Source organism: Anabrus simplex, chromosome 6 (assembly GCF_040414725.1).
Source record: "Anabrus simplex isolate iqAnaSimp1 chromosome 6, ASM4041472v1, whole genome shotgun sequence".
Taxonomy (NCBI): domain Eukaryota; kingdom Metazoa; phylum Arthropoda; class Insecta; order Orthoptera; family Tettigoniidae; genus Anabrus; species Anabrus simplex.
Genome location: NC_090270.1, coordinates 108,543,977 through 108,557,779, shown reverse-complemented (window position 1 = coordinate 108,557,779; position 13,803 = coordinate 108,543,977). Strand labels below are relative to the sequence as shown.

Below are 13,803 nucleotides of genomic sequence, written 5' to 3'. Positions count from 1 at the left end.
TCGGCTGCATGGACTCATTCTGGATTATCTGTGTGTGTCATTTCTTGCTTGGCTTTTCAACATTTCTCCTTTTCATGTCCAAAGTGTTTACGAGCCGTCAGGCTTCCTGATGCAGTCCTTGTAATGTTTGTATATCTATACATGTGCATTTGTAATTATTGAAATTAATAAAGTACTTGAGAGGGCTGTTTGTCTTCTGTTCGGCGGCAGGTAGTCTTGATAGTGGCTACCTTGGGCCTTTGCCCCGGCCGCCTGGCAGTCCTAGCAGCCTCGCTCGCCTTCCCTCTTCTCGGCCGCCGCGGCTACCGCCAGTGTGCTCTTTCCATCCAGACGCGCCCTCTGGTTTCCTTTAAAAGCCAGAGGGTTTCGCGGCTCGTTCCTCTTTAAGCAAACAACACCTCTGCTTTCTTCTCCCTTAAAGCACTGGAACTAGCTGCTACGTCAGTTAAGCAACATTGGGCGTGGTCACTCATTGGATGGGTGACCTCCGTCTGTATGTTTGCTCCACCTTCTCTGCACTGCTAAGAAATGCTCAAGCACTCTCAGCGCACATGACTGTACGTGCGCCCGGCCACATTCTGGCCAATGAATGAGCACTAGAAATCACATATCCCAATTCACCAACTTCGTTAATGTAATGGGATCACTATGAATGTCATGGCACTCAAGACCAGTAAGGTCGATGGGCCAAAAGTTCTCGCACTGAGCCTACGGCTCAATGCATCGAACATGGGGATGGCATGGCATGGCCTGGCGAGCAGTCTGTGGTAGGTCGAGGGGAGGGACGGTCATCGTAGCGTTCTTGCTATGGCACGATCCTGTCAGCTTGGAGGTCCGTGTTCAAATCTCTCGCCCGGCGAAGATATTTTTCTTTGATAGCTGCTTTCAAGCCAATCTTAAGCCACGTGCAGATTTAGCAACACTGCCCCGCAAAACCCATTTGAATTCACCCGGGAAGCGATCTGATTGGTTAACTTCAGCAGCTGATAAAATGACAATGGCGCGCGGTATCAAATTATAATTTTTTCAAATTATTTATCAGGACGACCATCCTCTAAAACTCATATACCCTGTTCACGTTGTTTCCGACGACTCATTAGCAACTACGGCCCTGATGGGATCGCCCGCGAAGCTATTTTATTCGCTAACTTCAGCAGCTCATAAAATGACGAGTCGAGATATCTATTTTTACTTTTTTCAAATTATTTGTCAGAATGACAACCTTCTAACGGTCGTACGCACGGTTCACGGTGTTTTTTCGACTACCTTAAGTACTCAGTTTAGTAATTAACGAATAGTTGGAGAAAAAGAGAGGGAGAGATAACATCTGGCAAGGCCCGGCAGCATTAAGGGTAACAGAATGAGAATGAGGGCTTGATGAAGTGTACACAAAGCATTGACGCATACGGGCTAAACATTGAGAGACTGACAAGACCCCAGCAAACACCGTTTCCACTTAATTGTGCTAGACTACTCTTTTTAATCCGTCCTAACTGACCTACCTTGGGCAGCACACTTTTTCTCTTCCAACCGTGACGACTTAATTTTGCGCGACGAGCCTTTCAGTATTCCTTCATCTATTCTCCATCTATTGATGATGATGCTTGTTGTTTAAAGGGGCCTAACATCGAGGTCATCGGCCCCTAATGGTACGAAATGAGACGAAATGTTATGACAAATTAAATGTCCAAAATCCTCCACTGACCAGAATTCAAAGCGTGAGGACGAAGAATGAATGGATGGATGGATGGATGGATGGATGGATGGATGGATGGATGGATGGATGGATGGATGGATGGATGGATGGATGGATGGATATGAATTTAAAACGATCAGTGGAACCGACCCACAGTGCTGCACATGCACAGAAGCTGGCACAAAATAATAGTATTACTGACCAAGGGACTGCTTCTAAAGCAAGATGCTAAATCGATTATGCTTGTAGTCGAAACGGGTCCAAAATCCAGGTCATCGGCCCCTCATAATGGTACTTATCGCTAGGAAAGTAGAACCATGCTATTTGTCATTTGGCGGTACTAATCAAAAGTAGCGTAGACTCGCGGTATTCAACACATTATGGCACTATTCACAGGTAGTGCAATGCGCACATGTAACACAGACCTATGGTGTTTCGCACATTGCGGCGCTATTTACAGGCAACGCAATCCTATAAAGGCAACGCAAACCTATGGCGTCCCTCACATACGTGGACTAACCACACGGACTCGAACTATCCCGTGGTATTCCTATCTTTTTTACAACTGGCTTAACGTCGCACCGACACAGATAAGTCTTATGGCGATGGGATAGGAAAGGCCTAGGAGTGGGAAGGAAGCGACCGTGGCCTTAATTAAGGTACAGCACCAGCATTTGCCTGGTGTAAAAATGGGAAACCACGGAAAATCATTTTCAGGGCTGCCGACAGTGGGGCTCGACCTTACTATCTCCCGGATGCAAGCTCACAGCTGCGCGCCCCTAACCGCACGGCCAACTCGCCCGGTGCCCGTGGTATTCCTCACATGGTGGGAACTAAGCATATGCAAGGCAGAACCATGGTGTCTCTCATCCCATGGTGTTGCTCATACAGTGGTACGAATCACAGGTACTGTAAGACCCTCATCCTGATTCACACACTGTCGCTACCAATCACAAACCTATCGCGTGCCTAACATAGTGGTACTACGCGCAAGTAAATGCGACCCATGGTGTTCCCTGCGTGATGGTACTAATTACAGGTAGATCATGGCTGAAAATTGATCATCCCTTGTTCGCCACTTTTAGTCGCCCTTACGACAGGCAGGGGATACCGCGGGTGTATTCTACATGTGCGTCCCCCACCCGCAGAGGGTTCTCCTATTTCCGCACCCAATGCCCTCACACACACTTCGATAAAACAAACAGAACTGAAATTACAAACATGTTCTGAACAACGCGAAACGCCATTATAACAAGCGATATGACGACGGCAACACGTAATTAACTGTGTCAGCACAGCGTATGTTCAAAATGTGCACCCTCATGTCTCACTCATAGTTCATAACTGTCCTGTAGATTGTAGAACATGTTGATGAATACAGTTTACCGCAAGGACACAAAAAATGACTCTTCTCCCGAAATTCGGGAACGTTCCTGCGAGGGTCATCTGATCGGAAAATGTGTTCTTTCAGCATCTTCCATATGTAGGCATCAGAGGACGTGATATCCGGCGAGTGGGAAAGTTACAGAAAATTAAGGCATCTCCGAAGTGTTGTTTTTGAGAAGGCCAAGTTGCAGTGGCATGTTTCTGATGACGTTCAGCACAATTTGTTTTGCCGTATACTGTATTTTGAGAATCAGACCTCCTCCCACTAAAATTAAGAGGGTAGGATGAGATTATCCCCCCCCCCCCTCCCGTAAAACAACAACCACCATTACCACTGTTCAAATTTGACAGAACTACGCTGTGGCCTGTTTTATTAAAATAAACATCACACAGAAGTCCATTGTGGGCCAAGAATGGACTACTCCCCAGCCAGATTGCCTGTCAGGTGATCGGCGAGATAACATCCTCAGCAGTATTGCTTTGCTTTCGCGACCGCGTCCGCTCTCTCTCATATCAACCCGTTCTTCAGTAGGTCTATCAAGGATGGTATCAGAAAGAAAGGTTGTCACCCTATTTCCATTACAGGCGCGTCACTGGGAAATGTCAGCGAGTGTGATGATTGCCGGCGACTAACTCCGACAAACAAGTACAATAATACTGTCACATGTCACGGTACACACATGCACAGAAATTGTCTCCCGATATAAACAAAGCATGGTGCTCCCCCCCCCCCCCTCCACGCTTAACGCATTGCTGCAGGTGGACAGCCCGCTACAAGACTGTTGTGACTGAAATGGGCGCAGCGGTGGATGTATAACAATAGACACATTTAAAGATGGCACACTCTTGTACGTTTATTCAACTGCTTTATTATCCAAATTCTTAATTTTATAGTAGTGTTGAGTTAAAGTGTTGAATTGTTGAAAAACCGTATGTGCTGTTCGCATTTGTCAGGTGGAACCTCCCCCCCCCCCATATACCCCTCCTGGGTACGGCCTTGATAATAATAATAATAATAATAATAATAATAATAATAATAATAATAATAATAATAATAATAATAAATGTTACTGGCTTTAGGTCCCATTAATTACTTTTACGATTTTCGGAGACGTCGAGGTGCCGCAAGTTCGCCTCGCAGGAGTTCCTTTAAGTGCCAGTAAATCCACCGACACGAGGCTGACGTATTTTAAAACTTTTGAATACCACCGAACTGAGCTAGGATCCAGCCCGCCAATGTGGACTCAGAGGGATCGCGCTGTAACGTCTGAACACTGAAGACAGACCGTCTGAGTTCTTCCGTAGGAAGGATTTTGTGTTTCACTTCTAATGTGTGCGAAAGTCAAGAAGATCGAACACTACCCTTCGGCAACAGTCTGTGTAATTGGTGGTCACTCGCTGTGTTGACCGGCAAAGAGAGCACGCTCAGAAAGGTCTCTGCGGTCGGCGAACTTGAAAATCTAAGCCCGAGGGCTCCGTAACCTCCACAATGACACGTGACAATACCAGTTGTCTGCCAGTGTTGGTCGCCGGCAATTCTCGAATCTTCACACTCGCCGACATATAAGTCATACGCTTGGTTATGCAGATACGGTGGCAATACTTCTTCTGTTTCATTTAACCTACAAATGCGTGAGCAAATTCTCAAATATTGCGGCAGCCGCTCACTTCTAAGTTGAAGATACAAAATCCAGTGCCGTATGCTGACATGTACGGCAGAAAAATCGGTGCAGACTTTCGTAAACAACGCATCGATAAATTATCATTACGGAGTAAGAATTTTGAAAATATAAACAGATAAATGGATCTGTGAACCGATATAATGTTATTGGTTTTACGTCCAACTTCACGATTTTTAAGACCCCGAGGAATAGGAATGTTGTCCCACAATTTTTTTAAGTACCCGCAAGTCAAATAACACTAGAGGGAAAGAAACTGGAGCAGTCAAGTCATTCAGATATTTGGGGAGTTTGTTAACATGAAATGGAAGCTGTACAGATGTACCACTGAACTAAGTGACCGGCTCCATGGCTAAATGGTTAGCGTGCTGGCCTTTGGTCATAGGGGTCCCGGGTTCGATTCCCGGCAGGGTCGGGAATTTTAACCACCATTGGTTAATTTCGCCAGCACGGGGGCTGGGTTTATGTGTCGTCTTCATCATCATTTCATCCTCATCACGACGCGCAGGTCACCTACGGGAGTCAAATCAAAAGACCTGCACCTGGTGAGCCGAACAAGTCCTCGGACACTCCCGGCACTGAAAGCCATACGCCATTTCATTTCACCGAACTAAGTCGGGATCGAACCCGCTAATTCAGGCTCAGAAAGCCAGCCAGCGCTCTCTCTACCATCAGAGTCACTCAGCCCGCCAGTATGCCGATCGTTAGAATATTCGTAGTATAAACTTCCCATCTGAAAGTGGCCTGTTTCATGTTTCCAAGAACATGTTCCGACTACACGTAATCATTACATTAATTAGAAAATCAGTTACGCTATGAAGAACTTCATGAAGTTAGGAGTTTAATACGAATATTTTCACTTTAATAATTCTGAAACCGCTTGGCATGTAACGAAACTAAGAAATAACATTATATAATCATCTACTGCAATTCAGTTGTCACTATTCTAAGATACACTTTAAATATACTACAGGTCAGCTGAAGCGCAGGAGAGCGAGTACTTGGATAAGGAAATTTAACATTCTAACGAATATGAGGTGATTTCTTAATGGTATCAAAGATTATCTCAGAGAAAGCCGCGTAAGAGACCTGAAATAGGAAGAGATTCCATATACAGTTAGCCACTTAACTCAGACAGACCAGAACGACAGGAACTATTACACAAAAATGCGCCGAGAAAAAGACAGCTGAGCTAGTACCGGTTACTCCAATTCCTATCTTACAGAACTGTTCCTAACTAGCAACGATTCAAACTGAATAAAACCCAATTATCCTAAATGTGACATTCACAAGAACCTCGGATCCCTTGTAGTTCATTAAGCAACGTTCAAAAATTACGTTCGAGAATAAGAAAGATTAGAGAAAGAGTAAGTTTGTTCGTCGTCTCTTCAATTCCTGAAGATTTTTAAGAGACGCTGGGTGTCGGGATACTATTTTACCGTGGCAGAGAAGTCATCGAAAAGAAATTGCCGCATTTAAACACTTCTGTGCTACAGACTATGGCCGGAATCGAAATCACCGTCTTAGGAACGGAGCGACAAACCAACTCCGCCATTGAGGTTAGCTAACAATAATAATAATAATAATAATAATAATAATAATAATATGAGGAAGACGAAGGCTGGTACTCTTGATACTCAGTCTACAACAAAAATGGAAGGCACAACCTTTATGGCTTGAAGAGGTTCGCAAGGGCTTGGAAGAAGTGGGGATGCAAGAGGGAGATATACAGGAAAAACTAATCTTCAGGAAGAAAATTGCGCCAATGAGGGATACACCGGAGAAACTCGTCAAGTCACGCAACATCTAGGTTGAAGACACAGGAGAAATCAAAGCCTAAAGAACATCCGGAAAGAGTGTAAAGAAAAGGGACTAAGGGTGTGGGGGGGGGGGGGGGGAGGAAGAGAAAGAGAGAGAGAGAATCTGGTGGCTTGCGTAAACTTGGCCCATAGGTAACCTTAACGAATGAAATAAATAATGCCATGTGGCCTCCGAAGAGGCCTGGTGCAGGTCTCGTAAGTTTTTGTTTGTTTTTGTTTTGCTCGTGGCTTTACGTCGCACCGACAGAGATTATGGCGACGATGGGATAGGAAAAGCCTAGGAGTTGGGAGGAAGCGGCCGTGGCCTTAAGGTACAGCCCCAGCATTTGCCTGGTGTGAAAATGGGAAACCACGGAAAACCATCTTCAGGGCTGCCGACCGTGAGATTCGAACCTACTATCTCCCGGATGCAAGCTCACAGTCGCGCGCCCCTAACCGCACGGCCAACTCGCCCGGTCTCATAAGTTGAAACCGTACGGGCGACCTGCTCGTCTATGAGGATGGGGTCCTACCTATAATAAATTCTAATGATGAAGACGGCACATACACCCAGTTTCCAAGCCAGTAGAATTAACCAATGAAGATTATTTGGTTTATTTACAATTTGCTTCATGTCGCACCGACACACATAAGTCTTATGGCGACAATGGGACAGGAAAGGGCTAGGAGTAGGAAGGAAGCGGCCGTGGTCTTAACTAAGGCACATTTGCCTAGTGCAAAATGGGAAACCACGGAAAACCATCTTCAGGGCTGCCTATAGTGGCGTTCGAACCCACTATACCAGCTGAGCAACCCTAACCACACGGGCAATTCGCTCAGTAAATGAAGGTTAAAATGCCTGCTCCGGTCGGAAATTAAATTAGGGACCCCCTGGACCAAAGGCCAGAACGCTAACCATTTAGGCTTGGAACCGGACAATGGGTTAATGCCATAGGGCTTATGTATTTGTTCAAAATTTTCACAAGTCCCGTCAGTCCGACGGCGTCCAATGTGAGCGTGTTTGCTGCAAATGCAAAACTGATCCTAGTTCGGAAGACAAGAGGAGAGTAGTTTGGCTAGGCTTGCTGCTCTAACTTCGGGAGGCTGGTCCCCACAGTCGGCTGCCCTTGAATGCCGGGCCAGTTCCAACGTCGCACCCACCTCACCCTCTCCGCAAAAAACACCACCGTAACAAATCTCCCTGGTCGGAGAGACGGCGTTACCGTCCAGGAAACCCGCCATCCCCAACAGGGACGGAATAATACCTTGCGTAGCAGCAATAAGAACAGAAACTGAAAAGTCCGTTTACAAATTTATGAGTTCTAATGTAATTAGGCTGGTCGTGGTTTTTCTAGGAAATCAAAATTCGAAAGACTGCTTTATTTCTTCAGTTTGCTAGATTACGATCTGAACCGCATAACATGAAATACGTGCGCAAAAATATTCCAAGTAAGAGCTTGGATTTTCTGAAGGCCTGAAAGAGGAAACCATTAGAATGCAAACTAGCTCAATACTAATTGAGCGGTACATCTTCAGTTATCCGTCTCTGTGGTGTAGTGGTTAGTGTGATTAGTTGCCACCCCCGGAGGCCCGGGTTCGATTCGCGGCTCTCCCACGAAATTTGAAAAGTGGTACGAGGGCTGGAACGGGGTCCACTCAGCCTCGGGAGGTCAACTGAGTAGAGGTGGATTCGATTCTCACCTCAGCCATCCTGGAAGTGGTTTTCCGTGGTTTCTCACTTCTCATCCAGGCAAAATGCCGGGATGGTACCTAACTTAAGCCCACGGCCGCTTCCTTCCCTCTTCCTTGTCTATCCTTTCTAGTCTTTTCATCCCCCCACAAGGCACCTGTTCAGCATAGCAGGCGAGGCCGGCTGGGCCTGGTCATCCTCCCAGTTGTATCCCCCGACCCAGAGTTTGAAGCTCCAGGACACTGTCCTTGAGGCGGTGGAGGTGGGATCCCTCGCTGAGTCCGAGGGAAAAGCCGACCCTGGAGGATAAACAGATAAATTAGAAGAATATATCTTCAGTTGTGCCGAGTGTCAATAAGAAAGGAAAGCCCCACATCCAGCGGGCGAAAAATGCTTACAATTTTCAAACAGTTGCTGTAAAAATTCGCCATTCTCCTAATCCTTTCACAACAATACACTTGGTGGTGGTGATTACACCGTTCTACAAGGCGAAACAATGGGATATCCGCCTCTAAACAAGAAATCAACGTTGCAGTTTTACATTGACTGTTGGTAATTATCGTGATCATAGCTATCTGAGCTCCAACTTAACGTGGAATTCCTATCAAGGGACGTGACTTCTTATTCTTGAAACCCCACAACCACTCGCCGGGATTCGAACCCACAGCTTCCTTGGTGAGATGTCACTTGCCTATCACTTACACAAATCGTCACGAGAAACAGGTCCGAAAACGCTTACTTGTTTTACGTCGCAACAACACAGACACGTCTTATTGCGATGAATGGGTAGGGCAGGTCTAGGACTCGGAAACTGCCGGCACTGGAGTTCGAACACACCATCTTGCGAATGGAAGTGCTCAGCTATGTGAACCAAACCACCTTGCCAACCCGTTCGGTCCGATAACAAGGGCAGGAACACCGTTTAGACAGGCGGGGGGAAATGACGGATCCTCACGGATTCGGAGAACAAGTATCAACCAATAGAGGTCATTGGGAAAGATGACTGACGTAGTGCCTGGGACAAGTTGAAACAATGACAGACTCACCTCTGGTATCGTGATTTCAACACGCTGGGGAAACAGTTTGAATACATGATTAAGTACATCTGACCTAATGACTGTGATTTCGTGAAGTCCTGAAAATATGCAGCATTGCGTATTGACGGAAAACAACAACAACAAAAAAAACACTGCCAAAGATTTCGATTTTTTAAAATCCACATTATGTGTAATTCACAAGTCAAATTACAGAAGAAAAACCATTCACATCCATAATAATTCTCACTGCAGATATCTGCTACAGTCTTTCGTCGTCTTCACCATCCATCCCCTAAATTCCGTTTCGCCAAAACAAGGTATGTTTTACAAGCAACTTACAATTCTATGCCCAGGTTTGTAAAACCGAGGAAGACTAGTAGGAAAAATAAAAATGTAAGATCCCACGTACCATCCACTAACATGAGTCAGGAGCTAAGTAGGATACAAGGGAGAACTGTTTTCGATAACGGGATTCGATCTCGTCTCCCAAATCTCCGTATCCGTACCCACAACATCTACATTCTTAAGTTTTTGACTGATTAATGTGTGGCCTCCAGAGAGGCCTGGTGCAGGTTTTTCCAGCTGATGCTCATGGGTGACCTCCGTGACTGGGTGTTATAATGATGAAGTTCAGAGACAATGAACCCCAGTGTAGGAACATAGCCTACTCCTGAGGAGTAACACCAACTAATGACTCAAGGCTTAAAGTCTCCATCCGACGGGCGAATAACTCATCAGCGTCATATGCCCTCACTCCATATGAACACACCGGAGATGTTTGGAACTGAACCCAGGGTTTTTAACTTAGTTCGCAATCGGGTGATCAAAAACTGTATACCACCACCTCTCCTATCCTGCCGGCCAACATTCTGATGGTGATATTCTTTTCCACCAAAGGGACTACAATCAGCTAACCAGGGTGTTAGACTACGAAGACTTGACGTCTTATCGATCACGACCACCAGGTGGGTTTCATTCTGGAGTAACATGGCTGGTTTCAGTTCTGAAGTTAATAACTGAATACTTTTCTCTGGCTAAAATAATCTTATTAATATCCACCTTAGCTACAAAAGCAGGATTTAAAAACAAGCTACAGTTCAGCTTTTCTCTGGAAATTTAATTCAGTTTCGAAAGCCGCTGATGACATGTTAGAGTTGGATTTTATCTAACTAGCAAAAACATTTGCATGTTTTCAATCCAAATGATGACACCTTGCAGTCAACGGAAGGTACGGATGACCAAGTCCAGAGAATTCGTATTAAACAAACCAACCTTCATTGTCTAGCACTCGCTCTGTATTTTTTTTTTTAAAGCATTATCTGAAAGAAGTTGAGAGCAGTTAAACCCAAACTAGTTATGCAAGACTCCAAGTCCGACCACTAGAGGAAGGAAGAGGAGACCTGAATACAAAAACAAACCGGCAGGATGTGGATTCAACAGAGCAACTCGAACAAAGAATGGGGAAGGAAAAAAAGAACACTATTAATGCCCGCTGGGTGCTGTACCTTTAAAATTCATGAACAGCGCACTGAATGCAGGGGCCAACGCCCTCCAAATAAGTCCTTGCTGCATGTCCCTCCCCAACTATTTTCGAAACGCTGTCCTAAACAATAGATCTTGCTATAATAACAAATAATATTTACGAGTATTTCTGAAAGCACGTCCGAATTGGAGATCCCTATCAACATCAAATACAGTATACTGTATAGCGTTTGTGAAAAAAGTAAGCCAACAGAATACGCCTTGCAGCGCGAAAGAATTTATCATTATTATTTAAAAAAAAGATTGGATGAGTTAGAAACAATATGATAAAAACAAACAAATATTCCGAAACGTTCTTGTACGCATGTAAATCAGTGCTCAAAGAAACAAAAACACTAAAACAGGTTTAGCACAACTGCGTCAAATAGGGAAGTAGTCATACAGTAAGGAACGACAAACAGAAGCAACTCTGAACGCGATGTACAGCATTAGTCAGTTGCTAAGGGAATTAATAAAACAACGGTATATAATATCACAGAGGAAGGCCCAACTTCCAGGCAACACAAAAGCTCAAAACGCTTAACGAATATTTGACGTCTCCTTCAGAGAAACTACCTAATCCGCAAAGAACAAATATTATAAACTGCACGTACTTACCAAAGAGATGCCAACACACAGGTGCAGCTATATCACTTATGGAGCCCAAAGTTATTTTGTGAGGGATGCTGCTTCCTATCGCTTAAAGTCCTCCTACACGATCTAAAGCACGCTTCGAACTGACTACACAACCTCTTTCACTCACCGCTCGAAACAAACTGGCGACTAGCATGCCTCCGTGCGGTATAAGCACTCAACTAACTGTGACGTCACAGCCGCCAATGAGCAAACGTAATGTACGGCCAATAAAAGACATTGTTAGAAAATATGGGATTATTGCTGACCGCGCGAAACGCACTGAAACACAAGTAAAACGCAGAATCGCACATTGACTTCTAAAAAAGGGCGATGCAGATGATACATTCAGCTCATTCATAGCTTAGTAAACTAGATTTTGCTGAACATACAGTCTAACAAATCTTTTGTTTATATTTTGCAACTAAGTTTCATAATGAGAAAGTATAATCTCCCTGTGCACCTCTAGATGCAACAGGGTTCGAATCTTAATGAGCATGTGTCCTTTTTATTTAATACCGGCACAGTGTACAAAGCCTTTTTTCAAAAATGTGAGATGCTTCAAGAAAAGACTCCAATATCTCGTAAGTTTTGTGTAAATTTCTATGTTATGGCCCGCCTTTATGGTGTAGTGGTTAGTGTGATTAGCTGTCACCTTCGGTGGTCCGGGTTCGATTCTCGACTCTGCACCGAAATTTGAAAGGTGGTACGAGAACTGGAACGGGGTCCACTCAGACTCAGGATGTCAATTGAGTACAGGGGTGTTCGATTCCCGCCTCAGCCATCCTCGAAGTGGATTTCCGTGGGTTTCCCACTTCTTCTTCAGGCAAATGCCGGGATGGTAGCTAGCTTAAGACTATGGCCACCTCCTTCCTTCTTCCTTCCCCAGCTCTTCTAATCCCCCCCTCACAAGGCCCATGTTCAGCAAACCGGGTGAGGTCGCCTGGGTGAGGTACTGGTCCTCCACCTATTTGTATCCCAAACCAAATGTCCCACGCTCCAGAACACTGCCCTTGAGGCGGTAGAGGTGGGATTCCTGGCTGATAAAGATGGAAAAACCACCCCTTGAGGGTAAAAATAAATAAATAAATAAATAAATAAATAAATAAATAAATAAATAAATAAATAAATAAATAAATAAATAAATAAATAAATAAATCCTATGTTATGGGTTATAATTGCGATGTTAATCTAGTAGTAAGTTGCTGTATTATACCATTCAGCCTACTGTAAATATTACAGTTAAGTTATCGGAAATAATTTGCTAGTGTTTTCTAACAGATAGGTTTTCGTCGATTAAGGGATACGAGAAGGAAATGTCTGTAGCCTATTAAGGGGTAGCCCTAGTATTTAGGAAGGGTTGTTTTTCTGGTTTTAGGTTCTGAGAAAATAATCGATAAAAAGATCCGAGATAATTTATCAAAGGTTGCCATAATTTTAGAGGCATGATTGTGAATTTTATGGGTTGTATATAGCCAATTTAATTGCGGCATTTTTTAAGATGCTAGACTACATTTTTACTACTTTTACATTTTTAAATAGTTTTCTCATGTTTTTAAAAACGTATACAGTATTATTTTGCTGCATTCTCAAGATTTTCGTGATGTGAGAATATTAAATTGGTTTTCTATTTATATTCTTTTAAAGTACACTTTCAGAGGCTGGCAGCTGTTGACGGAACTGTGGAGAATCAAACCAGCCTTTGGGCTGAATACCCACCATATATTATTCTTCTTCTTCGTTATGCCTATTTACAGAGCGCGTTGGAACTTGTTAGCTTGATGATGGTTTTCCTGTCTTCTTCTCCTCCCAAACACTCTTCATGATCTCGCTATGCTGTTTCTTGCGTTCTTCTTGTTTCCCTGTGTTTTTTTTTTAACTTTTCCGTGAACGTGCAACCAGAGTTCCAAAAGCCTTGGGATACCTGATGGTATCTTCTGTGATGTTCATTTTTTTTAAGTCCTGCTTTATTTCCTCTAACCAGCTGATTTTGACCTTCTTTGAAATAATTATACCAAACAGCTTTTTTGCATATCTAGTGTCGTCCATTCTACAGATGTGGCCATAGAATTTCAATCGTCTCCTGCGTACGGTGGACTTGTCGATTGCTTTGTACAAATCCACAGTTTTTATTTTCATCCATATACCATTTACATGAAAATGAAATGAAAATCCACAGCCTGTTTCCAGTCATTCGACCGGGTCAGGAATGGAATGAATTAAGCCCCCATCTAGCGGCGAGGATAGGAATTGTGCCGGCTGCCCAAGCCTGTCCAAATACTGTAAAGTATTTGGCCTGTCGCACTCCCCTGGGGCAATGATTAATGAATGACAGATGAAATTGGAGAGAGTTGCTGGAATG

The 13,803-nt window shown here is 44.1% G+C and overlaps 1 protein-coding gene across 1 annotated transcript in view; it reads right to left on the bottom strand.

Moving 5' to 3' along the window:
• The window catches only part of sn (fascin domain-containing protein singed), a 524,541-nt gene extending 512,971 nt beyond the window's left edge, over positions 1-11,570 (bottom strand). The window contains exon 1 of the mRNA XM_067149067.2: positions 11,427-11,570. The gene's annotated coding sequence lies outside the window, so the exon portion shown is untranslated. The remainder of the gene's footprint in view (positions 1-11,426) is intronic.
• Positions 11,571-13,803: the final 2,233 nt, after the last annotated feature.